This window comes from Lagenorhynchus albirostris, chromosome 1 (assembly GCF_949774975.1).
Source record: "Lagenorhynchus albirostris chromosome 1, mLagAlb1.1, whole genome shotgun sequence".
Lineage (NCBI taxonomy): Eukaryota > Metazoa > Chordata > Mammalia > Artiodactyla > Delphinidae > Lagenorhynchus > Lagenorhynchus albirostris.
This window is the reverse complement of record NC_083095.1, coordinates 74871023-74887285: the sequence shown is the minus strand read 5'-3', so window position 1 is coordinate 74887285 and position 16263 is coordinate 74871023. Positions and strand designations below refer to the sequence as shown.

The 16263-nt window shown below is 43.9% G+C and overlaps 1 protein-coding gene across 2 annotated transcripts in view; it reads right to left on the bottom strand.

Annotated features, from left to right (window-relative positions):
* DAD1 (defender against cell death 1) overlaps positions 1-16263 on the bottom strand; it is a 57956-nt gene that overhangs the window by 31129 nt on the left and 10564 nt on the right. Inside the window, exon 3 of one of the 2 annotated variants that reach the window (XM_060146136.1) lies at positions 6884-7125. The exons of the other annotated variant lie outside the window; for it this stretch is intronic. The gene's annotated coding sequence lies outside the window, so the exon portion shown is untranslated. Of the gene's footprint in view, positions 1-6883; positions 7126-16263 lie in introns of those variants that run through there. 2 annotated transcript variants of the gene reach the window in all.

Sequence of the window (16263 nt, the reverse complement as noted above, 5' to 3'; positions counted from 1 at the left end):
ACACACACGCAGTTTCAGCTTAGTAAGCTGAAATGCAAATATAAGGGAACGCCCAGAAAGGTGAAGAGGTCCTGCGAGTTGAGCTGGATCAAACTGGACCACCACCACGCTGAGATGAAAGTGGGGCTGCTTCTTCGCTAGGCCAGTGCCCAGGTGAGCCTAGGCCTCCCAGCCCCACCAGTGGATGGCCACTTCTCCCCTCACTATATGGGCCCAGGAGCTTCTGGTTACACCGTCATGTGCATTTTCTTGCTCCCTCCAAGGCTTCCAGCTTCCGGGAGAGCTTGATGGAAGGGAAATTGCAGAACTGGGAGGCACTGGCAAGGCTGTAGCCAATTTTCTGACAAAAGCCAACACTCCTGGCCCCAGAGCACCCCAGGCGGCCCAGACTCCTCTCATTGCAACATCACCGAACACTCCCACTTCTTATCGCCCCTCTCACCCTCTGGGGGCCTCTCTACCTTCAAAAGGGCCCCCTTGAGCCCTGGCTGAACCTAAGGTCTGAAGGAATGAAGGCAGACCACCCTCCGGCAGACAGTTTCTCTGGGCAGCCATCGTCCCAGGCCAGAACACACTCCATCATTCCAGGGGGGTTTCACCACCTCTGGGAAAAGGTCAGCCCATTCTCCCTGTTTGCTTTGGAAATGCGGGCACACTCCCATTACGGAGGCAATAGGATCCAGAGGAGAGAGACCTGCCATTTTCAAGTTCTTTTAAAAATCCCACTGAGACGCAGAAAGGGTGCTTGTCTACGCTCTCCCTGAACCGCCCACACAAAATTCAGCCAAGGAGAAAAAAAGAAACCATTAAAGGAAGAGCATATAAGTGTGAGACAAGGCTGGCAGGACTTCAGAGAGTTTAAGGAGATGAAGGACTGTGGTTCAGAGAGTGGTCAGCAACTGGTCTCTATTTCATGCTTCCAGCCTTGATGGGAAGAAACTGGGTTAACATGAAACAGGTTTTCTTTCCAGTGGAGACAGCAAGACACTATTTTTAGCAAACTCTAGGGCATCCTTGCTTCTTGCTGGCCCAAATTATTCCAGTGATTACCAAGGGACGGGGGGGGGGGGGGCGACATCCTTATCTGGAATCTTTATGAAGAATAACATGTATCTGTGCAACACTGAAGCAAACATGATCTGGCTTTGACCTTCACAGGAAAGCTAAGCAGTAGGCAGACTATGATCTCCCCCTTTCACAAATGGGGAAAGAGGTGAAGTGGCTCACTTGCCATCGTGGTGAACGAGGCCCACATCAGCACTAGACTCGGTCCCCAGGCTTTCCACCAAGCCCTGTGGACACCCAAGTCCCAGGTGGTTCCAGATGCAGCCATCACAGAGGAAAGAGGCAGGAAAAGACGAAGTCTCGGGACCCCCTCCCAAGACCGGTGTCTTATATTCTGCCTGCATGTCCCTTCCCTCTTCCATGACTCTTGCCCCTTCTTGATCACTCTTTAGGATTAGAGAAGAATGGCAAAACAGAGGTCGGTACACTTAGGAGACACTCCCTCAGTAAATGTTGATGTTAGTCATCTCCTGAGGCAATACTTTCTGCACAAGCAAACTCCACTACTCAATCATATGGCAACAAGAGTTAGTAAAGTAATACCTAGATATACTCCGGCCAGCCGGTCCTATGGCTGATTCTTACTCAGCTGTCAGATTTCAGCCTAAGTGTCTCCTGCTTAGAGAGGCCTTTCCTGACCACTGTGTCTGAGCAGCTTCCTCCCCATCTCCACTCATGATCACTTCGTACAGTTTATGCCCTTCACTCTACTTCATAACAACACGATTCTATTTGTGTGCTAATTTGGCTCTCTTCCCAACATGAATGTCAGGCTCAGAAAGGGAGGTGCCTTGTCTGTTCTGATCACCTCTGCACGGCCAGTGACTGGCAGAGCAGGAGCACAAATATTTGGCAGAGCAGGAGCACAAATATTTTTTAACTAAATGATGGAGTAATAGAAAGGAGGCGCTTCCCCACCAGATATCTCTTATTAACACCCTGAAAGTAGATGGGGTAAAACGTCAATGAGGGCTTCCCTGGTGGCACAGTGGTTAAGAATCCGCCTGCCAATGCAGGGGACATGGGTTCGAGCCCTGGTCTGGGAAGATCCCACATGCCGCCCTATGCACCGCAACTACTGAGGCTGTGCTCCAGAGCCCGAGAGCCACAACTACTGAGCCCGAGTGCCACAGCTACTGAAGCCCACGTGCCTAGAGCCCGTGCTCCGCAACAAGAGAAGCCACCGCAATGTGGTGAGCCCCGCTCACCACAACTAGAGAAAAGCCCGTGGGCAGCAACGAAGACACAACGCAGCCAAAAATAAATTTTTAATAAATAAATAAAACGTTGATGATTGTTGAAGCTGAATGTTGGGTACCTGCGAGTTTATCTCTTGATGTGTGTGTTTTTGTGTGTGTGTGTGTGTGTGTGTGTGTGTGTGAAATAAAAAGTTTAAAACAAAGTTGTTCATCCCTGGGATGAAAAAAGGCAGAGCAGATCTGAATAGCAGACCCTAGGGATGTCTCTAGGGACATCCAGGGAGTCTCTCAGGATATCTCTCTCCAGAGAAAGAGGAAGACCTGACGTTGGCCACCACAGTCCTTTAGCTGAAAGCCAGTAAAACTGGACGTGCAGCTGAGGGAGAAAAGCACTATGTGTGGACAGTTCTCCGTGTTTCTGACAACTGCTCCGAGGGTACATTTGTAGAGCAGTTGCATTAACAAGGTACTTTCACTTACGTTTCGTTGGAACAACAGTGTGAAGTATTATTATCCCCATGCTTGTTATATTATTTATCTCACTCAAAGCCTAATCCAAATGCTTTGGAATCAGACAGAAATAAGATTCAAACCCTAACACTACAGTCTGAGCTTCCATTTCCTCATCTGGAAGAGGAGAACACCACCTCCCTCCTCATGGGATTATAGGGAAACATAAATAACAGGAGGACACTTAATACCATGCCACACATATGGTAGGTGCTCAGTGGTAGCTACTCATTCCTGGACTAAGGTTGTGTCTTATCTTTGGTAATCCCACGGTGCCTGGGTGCCTAATTATTGGCTAAATTTTAGAGTCAAAACAAAAGGTCCACAGAAGGTCAACAGACTGTAAGTGGCAGAACAGGTCCTTGAATCAACACCTTCAGGGCAAGCAAAAAGTGCTTTCGGCAGCACCGGGCTGCCTATCTAGGGTCTTGAAGATACACCTCTTTTTCATCCCATTGACAGAAGTTTTGTGTAAGCTTGAACCCACCTATTAATTGAAACTAAGCAAATAAAATATTTTCTTTAGTTCCTCAGAAGTCCTCCTCTTTTTTTTCTCATTCCCTTGTCTAAGATCCTTGTTCTGTAAAGTGTTGTTTCCTCGTGCAAGAAAAAGCCATTTTTAATATGTGCTAAATTTTTTAAAATTAACTGTAGTTAGAAAGTTATACAGCACTCAAACTTCAGAAGCCCAGAGCCGCAAGCCAAGATGGGAGGACACAGTCACACTGAGTTTGTACACGAGCTCCCCAGCCCCTGGTAACCACCAGTGCTAGTTCACTGAGCCTCCAAAACCAGAGAGCAGGTCTCTCTGACCGCCCCAAGTATGTTCAACTATCATAACAAAAGTGTTTTGAAGCCTAAGATGAAAGGATGTGATCAAAGAGGCCAAAGGTACTGGCTGCTAAAAGAAGAAAACACAGGAGATGGTTTCCATGTGATAGGGGGCAGGAAATGTGTGGGCAGGAGGTGTTGAGGGCCAGGCTTCCAGCCACTGCAAAGAGTGGCAGGGAACAGACCACGTACAGTGGTGTGGCAAATGGCCCCTGGCCCCACAAAAGAGCACAGAAAATAAACCCACCCCGTAAAGATGCTGAGCTAGAGGCAGCAGAAGATGCTAGGACATAGCTCACCCTGCGCCACAGTACTCAAAATCCACTCTTGCAGCATGCTACACTGGGCACCCAGGTGTAAGGCCCATGGACAGGCACCATCACAACACAGCCGGCGGGTATTAAGAAAGATCCAGAGGGCTTCCCTGGTGGCGCAGTGGTTGAGAGTCCGCCTGCCAATGCAGGGGACACGGGTTTGTGCCCCAGTCCAGGAAGATCCCACATGCCACGGAGCGGCTAGGCCCGTGAGCCATGGCCGCTGGACCTGCGCGTCCAGAGCCTGTGCTCCGGGAGAGGCCGCAACAGTGAGAGGCCCGCGTACCGCAAAAAAAAAGAAAGATCCAGACTGGAAGATGCATCGAATGAAAAGATTACCCATCCTGATTCAGTGCCTCTCATCTACCATGTCTTTAGTTACTTCAGCTAAAAAAAAAACAAACAAAAAACACATAAGAATCAGAAACTCTGGGACTTCCCTGGCCATCCAGTGGTTAAGACTCCACCCTTCCAATGCAGGGGGCGTGGGCTCGAGCCCTGGTTGGGAACTAAGATCCCGCATGCCACACAGCACAGCCAAAGAAAAAAAAGAGAATCAAAAACTCAATTGGTGGTTGGGGGGCGGTAGTAATGCATTTTTTTAAACTTGAATCGTTTCACAGGTAATTCTCCTACATGTAGAGTTGAGAACCACTGAACAAGTGAACAGAAGACTAAAAATGAGTTGTAATGAGCTTTTAACTAAATTTAAACTCAAGACTCCAAAAGCTGTCTATAGGCTTCTGCCCTATTGCAAACGGTGAAAAGACACACCAAACATGAAGGTTTCCCACTGGCTTGGGTAAATCACCTCTGAGATAACAGCTAATCCAATTAAGTGGGAGCTTAGTGTCTACTTCATGTATCTCAAGATCACTGACATACATTAAAGTTTGTATATTAGAGGCTCTGAAAATTGTAATGTCTTCCTTGACAAAATTATCACTATTATTCCCAGTTTTCCACCCATTTATCTTCAAGTTCAGATGCTTTTCTTATTCAAAATACCTGTTTATCAATCTACACTAAAAATAATTCAGAAGCCTCCTGATAAAGGTACAAATGTATACATAAAAGTTTTATTTACATCTTTATTAGAGTATAACTGCTTTACAATGGTGTGTTAGTTTCTGCTTTATAAAAAGTGAATCAGTTATACATATGTCCCCATATCTCTTCCCTCTTGAGTCTCCCTCCCTCCCACCCTCCCTATCCCACCCCTCTAGGTGGTCACAAAGCACAGAGCTGATCTCCCTGTGCTATGTGGCTGCTTCCCACTAGCTATCTATTTTACGTTTGGTAGTGTATATATGTCCATGCCACTCTCTCACTTTGTCCCAGCTTACCCTTCGCCCTCCCCTTATCCTCGAGTCCATTCTCCAGTAGGTCTGCGTCTTTATTCCCATCTTGCCCCTAGGTTCTTCATGACTTTTTTTTTTTTTTTAGATTCCATATATATATGTTAACAAGCGGTATTTGTTTTTCTCTTTCTGACTTACTTCCCTCTGTATGAGACTCTAGGTCCATCCACCTCACTACAAATAACTCAATTTTGTTTCTTTTTATGGCTGAGAAAATGGGTACATAAAAGTTTTAAAGAATATTCAATTACTCAGTCATAGTTTAGTGAACTAGCATCCCTCCAAATGGCAAACCATGGCCCAAGCACCAACAGCTTGCTTCCGTGAATAAAGTTTTACTGGAACTCTGCCAGGCCGTTCATTTAAGAAAAAGCTTGCCGACTCCTAATCTAGAGCTATTCACAAACTTTAGTGTATATCAGAGTTACATGGAGAGCTAAGAAACACAGAGGCCCAAGTTCATTACCAAGTTCCCAGGTAATTGTGAGATACACCAAAATTTGAGAACCTCTGCTCTGGATGGGTGCTTCTCAAACTTTAATATGAACGTGAATCACCTGCTGACCACGTCAAAACAAAGATTCTGCTTCAGGAGGGCCTGGGGTGGGCTTGAGATTCTCTTTTTCAAATAAGCTCCTAGGTTATGTCAATCCTGCTGGTCAACAGGCTACGTTTTGCATAGCAAGAACCCAGAGCAGCACTTCTCCAATTTGGCTGCACGTTAGAATCTCCCGGGTAGTGGTACAAAGTGCAGATGCCACCCCCAGAGATTTGTATTTAATTGGTCTGGGGTGTGCCCTGGGCATTGAGATTTCGTTTTTAAGTTCCCCAAGTGATTCTAATGGGCAGCCAGGTTGGGAAACCTCTAGAGCACAACTCACCATCTCAGCAGTCAGCTAAATTTAAATAGTGGAATCCTCAACATAGCTTATTTCCTGTATATAGCACCCAAGATGGAAACAGGGCTGCTACCACAATACATATGAATATGTCTAGAGTTCAGCCAGCAGACCTATTGCTCCACCCAAGTGTGTCACGGACTCTGATCTTAAGCAAGTTACAAATCGGAGCTTCAATTTCTTCATCTATCTAATGCGGATTGGAACCCCTGAGATAATGGTAAGAACAAAATGAGAGAACATTTGTGAAGGTGGTTTGGAAAGTAGTGTCTCCTATAAATAAGCATATATACAAATCCCACTTTTGGCACTCTTCTTACACGGTCTAAGAGATACATATTTCCCTTTTCACCACTAAATCACGTTGAAACAGATATAAATGGGGAAGCACACACTTTTCTCACAAAGTGCTTAATGATGCAGTTCCAGGAAGCATTGTGTCATAAGAGAGGGAACCACCGGCAACAATTGAAGGATTAGTAAGGGATTACCAGCTCCAGGGAAAAGACAAAGGACTGTGGTTTCCCAGGGTTGTCAGCCCTGCCTTTTGTCATTAACTTCAAATACACTTAATGAAAACACGGAGGTAGATTCACAGTTGCAAGTTATCAACTCCTAAAGAGCTCTGCACACAGGACTGAAGGGAAAAAAGGACTTTCATACCAATAAAGAAGAAAAACAAAAAACAGAGCCAGAGGCAGAGGAAGGAGTGGCATGGAGCTTTTTAATTTGGAAGGCAAAAAGGTTACACTTCATGGAAGGCAGAGGCTATGCTAATAAATGCTCATTACAAAGTTGTTCTGACACGGAAGCCTGGGAACTCTCTGGGCTCTCCAACCGCATCCCAAATCAGTCGGTAGCAAGCATAAATCTGAAGGAAATCCGTGTGTCCAGCAAAGTGCCATCTCAAGAGCTCTTCTTATCCAGGGGAAACCAAAGAGTGAACCTTTAAGAAAGAAGCAGAAAGGTAAGAAGAGATACTCAAGGTTTCTAAAAATGTTTTGTGATATGCTACAGACAGGGTCTCGAATTCTTCTATCTAAATTCTAAACCCGTAAAGACAAAGGCAGTTAATGGGTTCCCAAATTCTGGACAGTATTTAAGCCAGGTTAGAACAACCAGAATAAAGCAAATTTTTTCACTGAACATTTTATAGAGGGATCCATAGAAATTAATGCTCAAATCTGAATTCCAAGCACACGGAAGGCATAACTGACTCGGAACTGTTGCCGTGGGTTCTAACGCCACCTCTGCAATTAATTAGCTGTACGACTTTACGTAAGTCACTCTGACCTCTCTGATCCACAAACCCTCTTTGTGGTGAGAGGATTGCAACTTAGCCTAAAGAGCTTTTCTGGATTTAGAAAGCTTACAAAGCACTAACTTCCAGTTTGGGGGGTGGGGGAGGGGGAGGGGGAGGGGAAGAAGGAAGAAGGAAGAATTCGAAAGAAAGCAGAGAAAGATTCCCAATCTCAGATTTAACGAAGGCCCAAAACAGCAGGAATAATTTTGTTTTCATTTAACAGTAAGATTATTTTTGGCAAGAAGGAGGTGGAGAGTAACCCCATGAGAAGAGGCCACACAGCTGCCAGAGCCAGATGGGACTGACCGTAAGCTGTGAGGTGGAGCCCAGCCCTGCCCTGTAAACACAGACTTCCCTTCTCACACCTCTAGGAGGGCTGCCCACCTAGAGCAGCTCCGACACGGTGTGGCCAGAAGGTGACCCCTTGGCCCTAGGGGCCCCAATGTCCCCAGCCACAAGCAGCCCATTTTCCTGCAGTGTGCCATAAAAATATTGTCATCTTCTACGTGTGAAGATGAGAAAGGTTGGGAAACACTATGTTTCAGAAGAGCTGGGCTACACCAGTAGGTGAAAGGGCACCACCTTATTTTGTGCATTGGTTCACGTGACCTGGAGATTCTAGCATCAGAGTTTAGAGGAAAGATCTTAGACTTCTAGCCAGATTGCTTTTATTCCACTAACAATGAAAGAGAAATGCTACATAATTGCAGAACATTCCTGCATCAGTGGAATTATGAGAAATATGTAAAACAAAGAGCAAAAACAGGGAGCAAAAGTGATCACAGTGCCAAATAAGAACAAACAGACCTATTAAAACTAACCTATTCACTCCATCAAATGTCTTAAAGCAAACTCTCTGACAACAGACTATGAACTAATACAACACATCAGTTCTAACGGCCAAGGTGAGAGAGGAACAGAGCACAGGGCCACTTCAGTGAAGAGCCTGACACAATGAGAATTATAAAAGAAATCCTCATTCAGTACAAAAGTCAAGTTTTGAGATCCTATGACAATAAAACATCTTAATCTAAGACACTGGGATTGGTCCAACTAAAAGGCAAAAAATGACTCATGAGAGTAAATCTCTTTGACAATGGTTTTCAGAAAATTCCTATTTACATAGATCTGCTCCTTTCTTTTAAGGCAAAAATATATCTACCAGACAGTACTCTAAAAGCAGAGGTTCTAGGAGTCTTTGAAATATTAGCTCAACAAAATTAGACTATTCACCAGCTCAGAAGAATGATTTCAACTGTTAACCAGAGGATAAAGGTTTCAGGAAACTGACAAATAAAATTTCCTCCCCTGATATCAAGACATGCAAAGTGGAAGACACCTACTGAGAGCATGACTTCTTCAGTCTATTCACACAAGCAGGAAAGACAGCACCATTCGATCAGCCTGTTCTCATCATCTTAAGAGAAAGCAAGGCACAACACAAAGAACTGTTAAAAAGAATTGCTCTCTGTAGAGACACAAAAGATGATGCCAGACAGGGTCATTTCTGTTTGGAATCTGCTTCCCCAGCACCATCTCTATTCAGACGCCAGCACTGAGCAGATATGCTCAAATACTGATTTTCCTTCAAATCCGTCTCATCCTAGATCCTGGTCACCCAATTAAAACTGAAATTAGAGAAAAATGTGAATCAAAGACCATTCTGCAGAAACTCTAGGTTCAGAGCTCAATGTGAATCACTACAATTTCAGAAGGCACGGATCTGAAAATGAAAGGAGCTGTAGAGATCAGCTCGTCCAGTCCTCTCAGTCTTACAGATGAGGAAACCATCACCTGAGAGTTTGACAGATTTGTCCAGAGCTGTGCTGTCCAACACCACGCCACAGGTGACTATTTAAGCTGAGTTAAAATTAAATAAAATGAAAAATTCAGTGCCTCACTTAGCCACATTTCAAATGTTCAATAACTACATGTGGCTAGTAGCTACCGTATTTGCCAGTGCAGACTTAGATTAGCACAATGCAAAGTGCTACTGGACAGTGCCGGCCCAGGGTCACCCTCTCTGGAATAAGTCGGGTCTCCTGATCTGCATTCTCCTCCACTTCTTCCAGATCATACTAAAGATGACCAACTTTGCAGAAACATTTTAGATAGCTTGTCTTCATCCTTTCTTATCAACCTCTCCTAAGTTTTTCCCATTTAAAAAAGAGAAGCAAGCTTAATACTGTTACTGGAAACCTTCTAATAAAATGTATATATTCATCATCCAAAAGTCTTTGAACATAATAGAGAGCAAAGAATATAAAAGTGTGAAGTTAAAGTATCTGTTATCGAGTTCCCACTCAGTCACTTATTAGTTCCAGGCCCTGGACAAGTCAACTTAAATTTCACCAAGCTTTAATTACCTCATGTACAGAACGGGAACACTACTATTTGTCTGCCTCCATCACAGGGTGGGCCGTGAGGATGACGTGGGTTGATGTGTGTAAAAGTGTATGTGGGGACTTCCCTGGTGGCACAGTGGTTAAGAGTCCGCCTGCCAATGCAGGGGACACGGGTTCAAGCCCTGGTCCGGGAAGATCCCACATGCTGCCGAGCAACTAAGCACATGCACCACAACTACCAAGCCTGCATTCTAGAGCCCGCAAGCCACAACTACTGAAGCCCATGCACCGCAACGAAGAGTAGCCCCCACTCGCCACAACTGGAGAAAGCGTGTGCACAGCAACGAAAACCCAACGCAGCCATAAATAAATAAATAAATAACTTTTTTTTTTTTTTTTAAGTGCATGTGGAGTGTGAGTCCTGCAAGCCTGGTTATGTGATAACTGTAAAACATTTGATAAATGTTGTCTAATTTTGTAAAAGGCCTTACACAAACACCATGCATTTTGTTACAGACAATCGCACTTTTGATGGATGATGAAAACCTAGTAATATGGATAAAAAGCAACAATTGAAGGTAAAAAGCAAGAAGAAGAAAAAAAAGCAAAGCTCAACTGAGGATCCACACAAACAGCATTATCCTCCTCAAACACAATGGGACTATCATGAATACTATTAATCAGAGGCTTTAACAGCTGCAAGAGACTCTAATGACCATCCAGGCCAATCCCCTCCCTATGCACACAGGGAAATTAGGGCTCAATGACAAGCTTATTTCTCCATTCAACTAGTTAACAACACAGCAAAGTCTACAACACAGGTCTTCCAACTTCTAGCCTCACGCTCGTGCCCCACTCCACCGTCCCACCGTCCCTCGTGTGAATTGTTCCCTCGGCATCTTTCTTCCCCAGCACTTTCCTCGTGTCTTAGCATCCACATCACTAATGATACAGCTATTTTATACAGCATTTTGTTGCAGCTGAAAATGATTTACTCGTTCATACACTCATTCAACAAACATGCATTGTGACCCTTAGCCCTGTGCTAAGCTCTGAGGTCCCCACCCTCTGGGAATTGAACAGTCCAGTGGGAGAGACAGGAAAATGAATGGTTTCATAACCATGTGGTAAGTGCAGCGTTAGGGGCATGCACAGTGGACCATGAGGGCCCCAAGAAGAGGGTCTTATGCAACCTGGGGGCAGGATGACTTGCAGTCAGAATCATCTGAGCTGCAAGGCTAGAGAAACTAAGGCAGGGAATGAACTTCATAAATACAAATCTATGGGAATTCCCTGGCGGTCCAGTGGTTAGAACTCAGCACTTTCACTGTCGGGGCCCGGGTTCCATCCCTGGTCAGGGAACTAGGAACCCGCAAAACGCAAAGCTTGGCCAAATTTTTTTAAAAAACACAAATCTACTTGATATTCTCTTTTATTCTTTTTCTCTCTTTTTTTTTTTTTTGGTGGTTTTAAATGAACCAAATACCAAATAGAGCACAATCATCAATTCAAGAATCATCAATTATTTGGGTTTTTTGTAAATATAATAAGCAGATTCAAGGTTTTAAGAATAAGTAAAGAATCTCACCCTCCAACCAGGAAAAACAAGGGGGTTGAGAAAAGATTATGCCAACTCAAAATACTTTCTACAAATTTAGAGTAGTTCCCTTTTTGAGAACTTATCTAGTGGCTAAACCTAATTCAATATAAGATGAAATGTCAGAGAAAATGAAATGGAAACTAACCCCCCCACCCAAAAAAAATTAAAGATGACTGCCAGCAGGAGGTCATGCTGAGAGCAAAAACAGGTCTACAAGAAACCGGAAAGGGAGCTCTCAAACTGACAGATCAGAAAAGAAAATAAATGGTCAATCTCTGGGTCACCGTGCACTTGGTCTTCCCTAGGTGACAAAGGTTGCATGCCCTTTTGTGCCTGACACCGCCCACCTCTGGCCAAAATGTAAAGCAAGGCCCACCCAACACCTAGGCCCGCTTGGACCTCTGCTGCCCTCCTGTGACTGGAAAGAAACTTGGTTTTATCACAAAGGTATCTGTGGTTTCTTCCCCCAAACTCAGCTTCTCTTGGGCTTTGTAGTACCTTCTCTCAGCAATGAAATGTACACGCCACTGGGTGGCAGTAGCGCCTAAGAAATAACATTTAGATCCCCTTCCAGAGGTAACTTTCTATATTACTACAGTACTTTACTGATGAATTCAAAAAGCCAACTGGCAACTGCTTGTTTGTTAATAGTACTGTCAGTTATGTTCTGCCCAGCCCTGTAGCGCCCTCGCTCCAGCCGGGATTAAACTCTACGAATTTTTAAAGACCTGTGGGAGAACAGCCTCCACCATAAAAACAAAGCAACACTAACAAGGTTTCAGCACAACCTGGTGGCAAACAATCGCCCTCAGGCTAAGCATACTTCCAAGCTCAGGTCTGCCCCTTGTGGAAGCCCTGTCCACTTCTCCCTCTGATCCAGGGCCCAGTCATCAGGAACTTTCCTTCCCAAGCTGTGACCCAATGTAGCTAAGTCCCTCTTTTCTTCATTTCCCTTCAGAACACCTGAGATAGGCTGACATTTTCTGAAAAGAATTTCACAAGGAGACATGGAAAAACAAAACAGGAAATATTTACAGATAGTATGTAAATTTTTAAATATTCAAACCTACTGAACTTCTATATAATGCATTCATTCAAAATAGATTACTGCCACCTAAGTGCCAAACACTGAATCCATGCTGTGCATGGATTCTCCCAACTCAGAAGCTCACTAGGAGCATTTTTCACTTTTGCATTTTCATTTTTTTTTTTAATAAATTTTAGTTTTGACTGCATTAGGTCTTTGCTGCGCACAGGCTTTCTTTAATTGCGGCAAGCAGGGGCTACTCTTCGTTGCAGTGCATGGGCTTCTCGTTGCGGTGGCTTCTCTTGTTGCAGAGCACCGGTTCTAGGCGCAAGGGCTTCAGTAGCTGTGGCTCACAGGCTCTAGAGCACAGGCTCAGTACTTGTGGTGCACGGGCTTAGTTGCTCCACGGCATGTGGGATCTTCCCGGACCAGGGCTCGAACCCATGTCCCCTGCCTTGGCAGGCAGATTCTTAACCACTGCGCCACCAGGGAAGTCCTGCATTTTCTTTTTTTTTTGAATTTTATTTTATTGTTTTTATACAGCAGGTTCTTATTAGTTATCTATTTGCATTTTCATTTTTATGATAATCTAAAAAACATTATAAGTCTATTCTTTTCTCTTTTTTATTATTTTATTTATTTATTATTTTTGGCTATGTTGGGTCTTCATTACTACACATGAGCTTTCTCTAGTTGCGGCGAGCAGGGGCTACTCTTCGTTGCAGTGCGCGGGCTTCTCATTGTGGTGGCTTCTCTTGCTACGGAGCACGGGCTCTAGGCGTGCGGGCTTCAGTAGTTGTGGTGCATGGGCTTCAGTAGTTGTGGCTCGCAGGCTCTAGAGTGCAGGCTCGGTAGTTGTGGTGCACGGGCTTAGCTGCTCCGCGGCATGTGGGATCTTCCCGGACCAGGGCTCAAACCAGTGTCCCCTGCATTGGCAGGCAGACTCTTAACCACTGCACCACCAGGAAAACCCCTATGAGTCTATTCTTGACCACTGGCATAGCCACTTATACCAGTGCTGCCAACTGAACAGCTAACTTTTACCACAGGTTTCTCACGCTGCCATCTCTGGACATGTTTTCAGGAGGCCGCAAAAGTCTGAAGTTTGGAAAAGGCTGTGTTAACAGATGTAGGTTTTACAATAGTCCTAGCTGAACAAAACTGCTATGAAGACGGTCAAGTCTTACAGCAGAGGGAAGGAATGGGGACTGGAGGGATTCAAAGGAACTTCAGCTCAATCTACAATGCTTAATTTGTTCAAAACCTGTTCATTCCAGGTGGTGGATACACGGTGGTGTTTGTTATATTCTTCTCTGTACTTTTCTGTATTTTTTAAATTGTCATACAAGCAAAGAAAGTTAAGTAATAAAGGAAAGGACGGTAATAAAAATAACTGTGGTAACTTTTTTTTTTTTTGATGTGGACCATTTTTAAAGTCTTTACTGAATTTGTTACAATATTGTTTCTGTTTTACATTTTGGTTCTTTGGCTGCGAGGCATGTGGGATCCTAGCTCCCTGACCAGGGATCGAACCAGCACCCCCTGCAGTGGAAGGCAAAGCCCTAACCACTGGACTGCCAGGGAAGTCCCTGTGGTAACTTTTTAAACACATTTCTTTAACTCTGCAATCGTCAAATACTTTATAATAAGCAACTTTAAGCAAAAATAGATATTAAAAAAATTTTTTGACATCAGACTGGATTATTAGACTTAAAAGATTTCCAGCAAGGTTCTTTGAACATCAGTTTCTCATCTGTAAGTGGAATTACCAAGCCTATCCTCATAAGGTTGTTTTGAAAATAAAATAAGACTTAAAGCCTGGCCCACGCGAGCACTCACTATCTGTTAACTTCCTTACTTCTCCTGGAATAAATTTCTTTAACTCAGTGCCATTTTCTTTTGATATGCTTTTTCATAGTAGCTGCTGGTTTTAAATGTCACCCCCAAATTCACACCAGAGCAGTAAGCTACAGGTGTTTATTCTTTTTATACCCAACTCTCAACATACTTGTCAAATATGGAGAATATTCAATCTGTTTTGTTCTACCTTCTGAGTTGATATAAATATTGAAAACTCACTCGAAAACCATTTTAAAAGTGTTTTAGCACACTGCACATAGAACTAAGTTAGAAGCACAGAAAAAGGGCAAATAAATGTATATTTGAAAATTGAGGGCAGGACAGTACAGTATATGTCAAACTGTGATCATTTCACAAATGATCTCTGTGAAAAAACCCCTGGGGAGTCCCACACAGAAGGATTTCACTACGAATATACTCTCTATAGAATGATTTAACACTGCACTCTGGGATTGGAAGATTGTGCTATACCTTGGGCCCATAATTCCCAGCTGAACAGGTGGCCCTAGATCGTTAATAGGGTCTGCAGTACACAGTTTCTGCTGAGCTTGCTTTTTTGTCTCTGTTTTTGTCATGATTTTGAAATAACTAGCCTCTCTGCTGCAGAGTCCTCCTCCAATCACGACAGCCCTAGGAAATTATTTTTCATGATGTGGTATCTCCCTGATCCTAGAGAACATCCTTGAACTGCTTGCTCTGTCCCCTTGTTAAAGCATACAACGTGACTCATCTAGAAAAAGTAACTAGAAATTTAGAGTAGGGCAATCAGAAGACTTATGGCCTTTCCAGCAAGGTTACTATCAGAGCCCAAGGGTTACTCAGGATGTTCGCAGGTCAATGCCGGTGGGTGAATTTTCTAGCTGTACTCAAGAAGCTGTCATTGGTCAGGCGCCCTGTCTGCAGCCTCTGCTCCCAGATGGCACGGAGGACCAGTTCTCCGGACCGCCACAGCACTTTGTTCAGGTCTTTAGTGTGGCTCTAACTGCTGTGTTTACATGCCCTTTTCCCCTTCTAGACTGTTCACTGCTTGAAGGCAGCCACATTTTACTTTTCTTTGTGTTCCCAGGATCAAGGCATTGACTAGCACATGGGGGAACAACTCAAGTCCTGATTGGGTCTCCAAAAAGTTCAACTGTATTAAGATAGTAGAAAGAAGTGGTTCACAACCTCTTTCACTGATATAAACCACCTCTGTCAACTTACCACTGCCAAAAATGAAACCTTACCTGAACTAACAGTACTGTTTTTGAGACAATATCTATGGAAAGGATTTATGTAATATATTAAGTAACTGCTAGAAACTGAAGTAAAGTCCTTGTCACATTATTGCATTCACTTTGTCCATGGTTGCTCTAACTGTTATGTTAGATTTCTGATTAGTACAAAAATGATAGCTTTCCAAGTTGTGATAGAAGGAGGTTGGTCCTGGGAGATCCTTCCCCCAAAGAGGGTCAGTTTCCTAAGGTTCTTGTTTCTCTACCCCAGTAATAGCAACATTTAATTTTGTAGGAGAAAGGCAAAGAATAGAGTGCATTCATTCATTAGTGACCAACACGGGATACTGAAGAAGCACTAGGCCAAGAGCACCATTGGACTAAAGCACTACACTGCTTCCACTTAGCTATGTGGCCAGGGAAAGCCACTGGATTGTTCTGGACCTCTGTTTTCTCATATATAAAGTAAGTTTTAAGATAGAGTCAAGGGACTTCCCTGGCAGTCCAGTGGGTAAGACTCCGCACTTCCAAGGCAGGGGACATGGGTTCCATCCTTGGTCAGGGAACTCCCGCATACTGTGCAGCACAGCCAAAAAAAAAAAAAATATATATATATATATATATATATACACACACACACACACATACAGAGAGAGAGAGAGAGAGAGAGAGAGAGAGAGAGAGAGAGTGTCAAGTACTTCTCAGAGCTTTTAGGATTCTGCTTAGGAGGGAAGG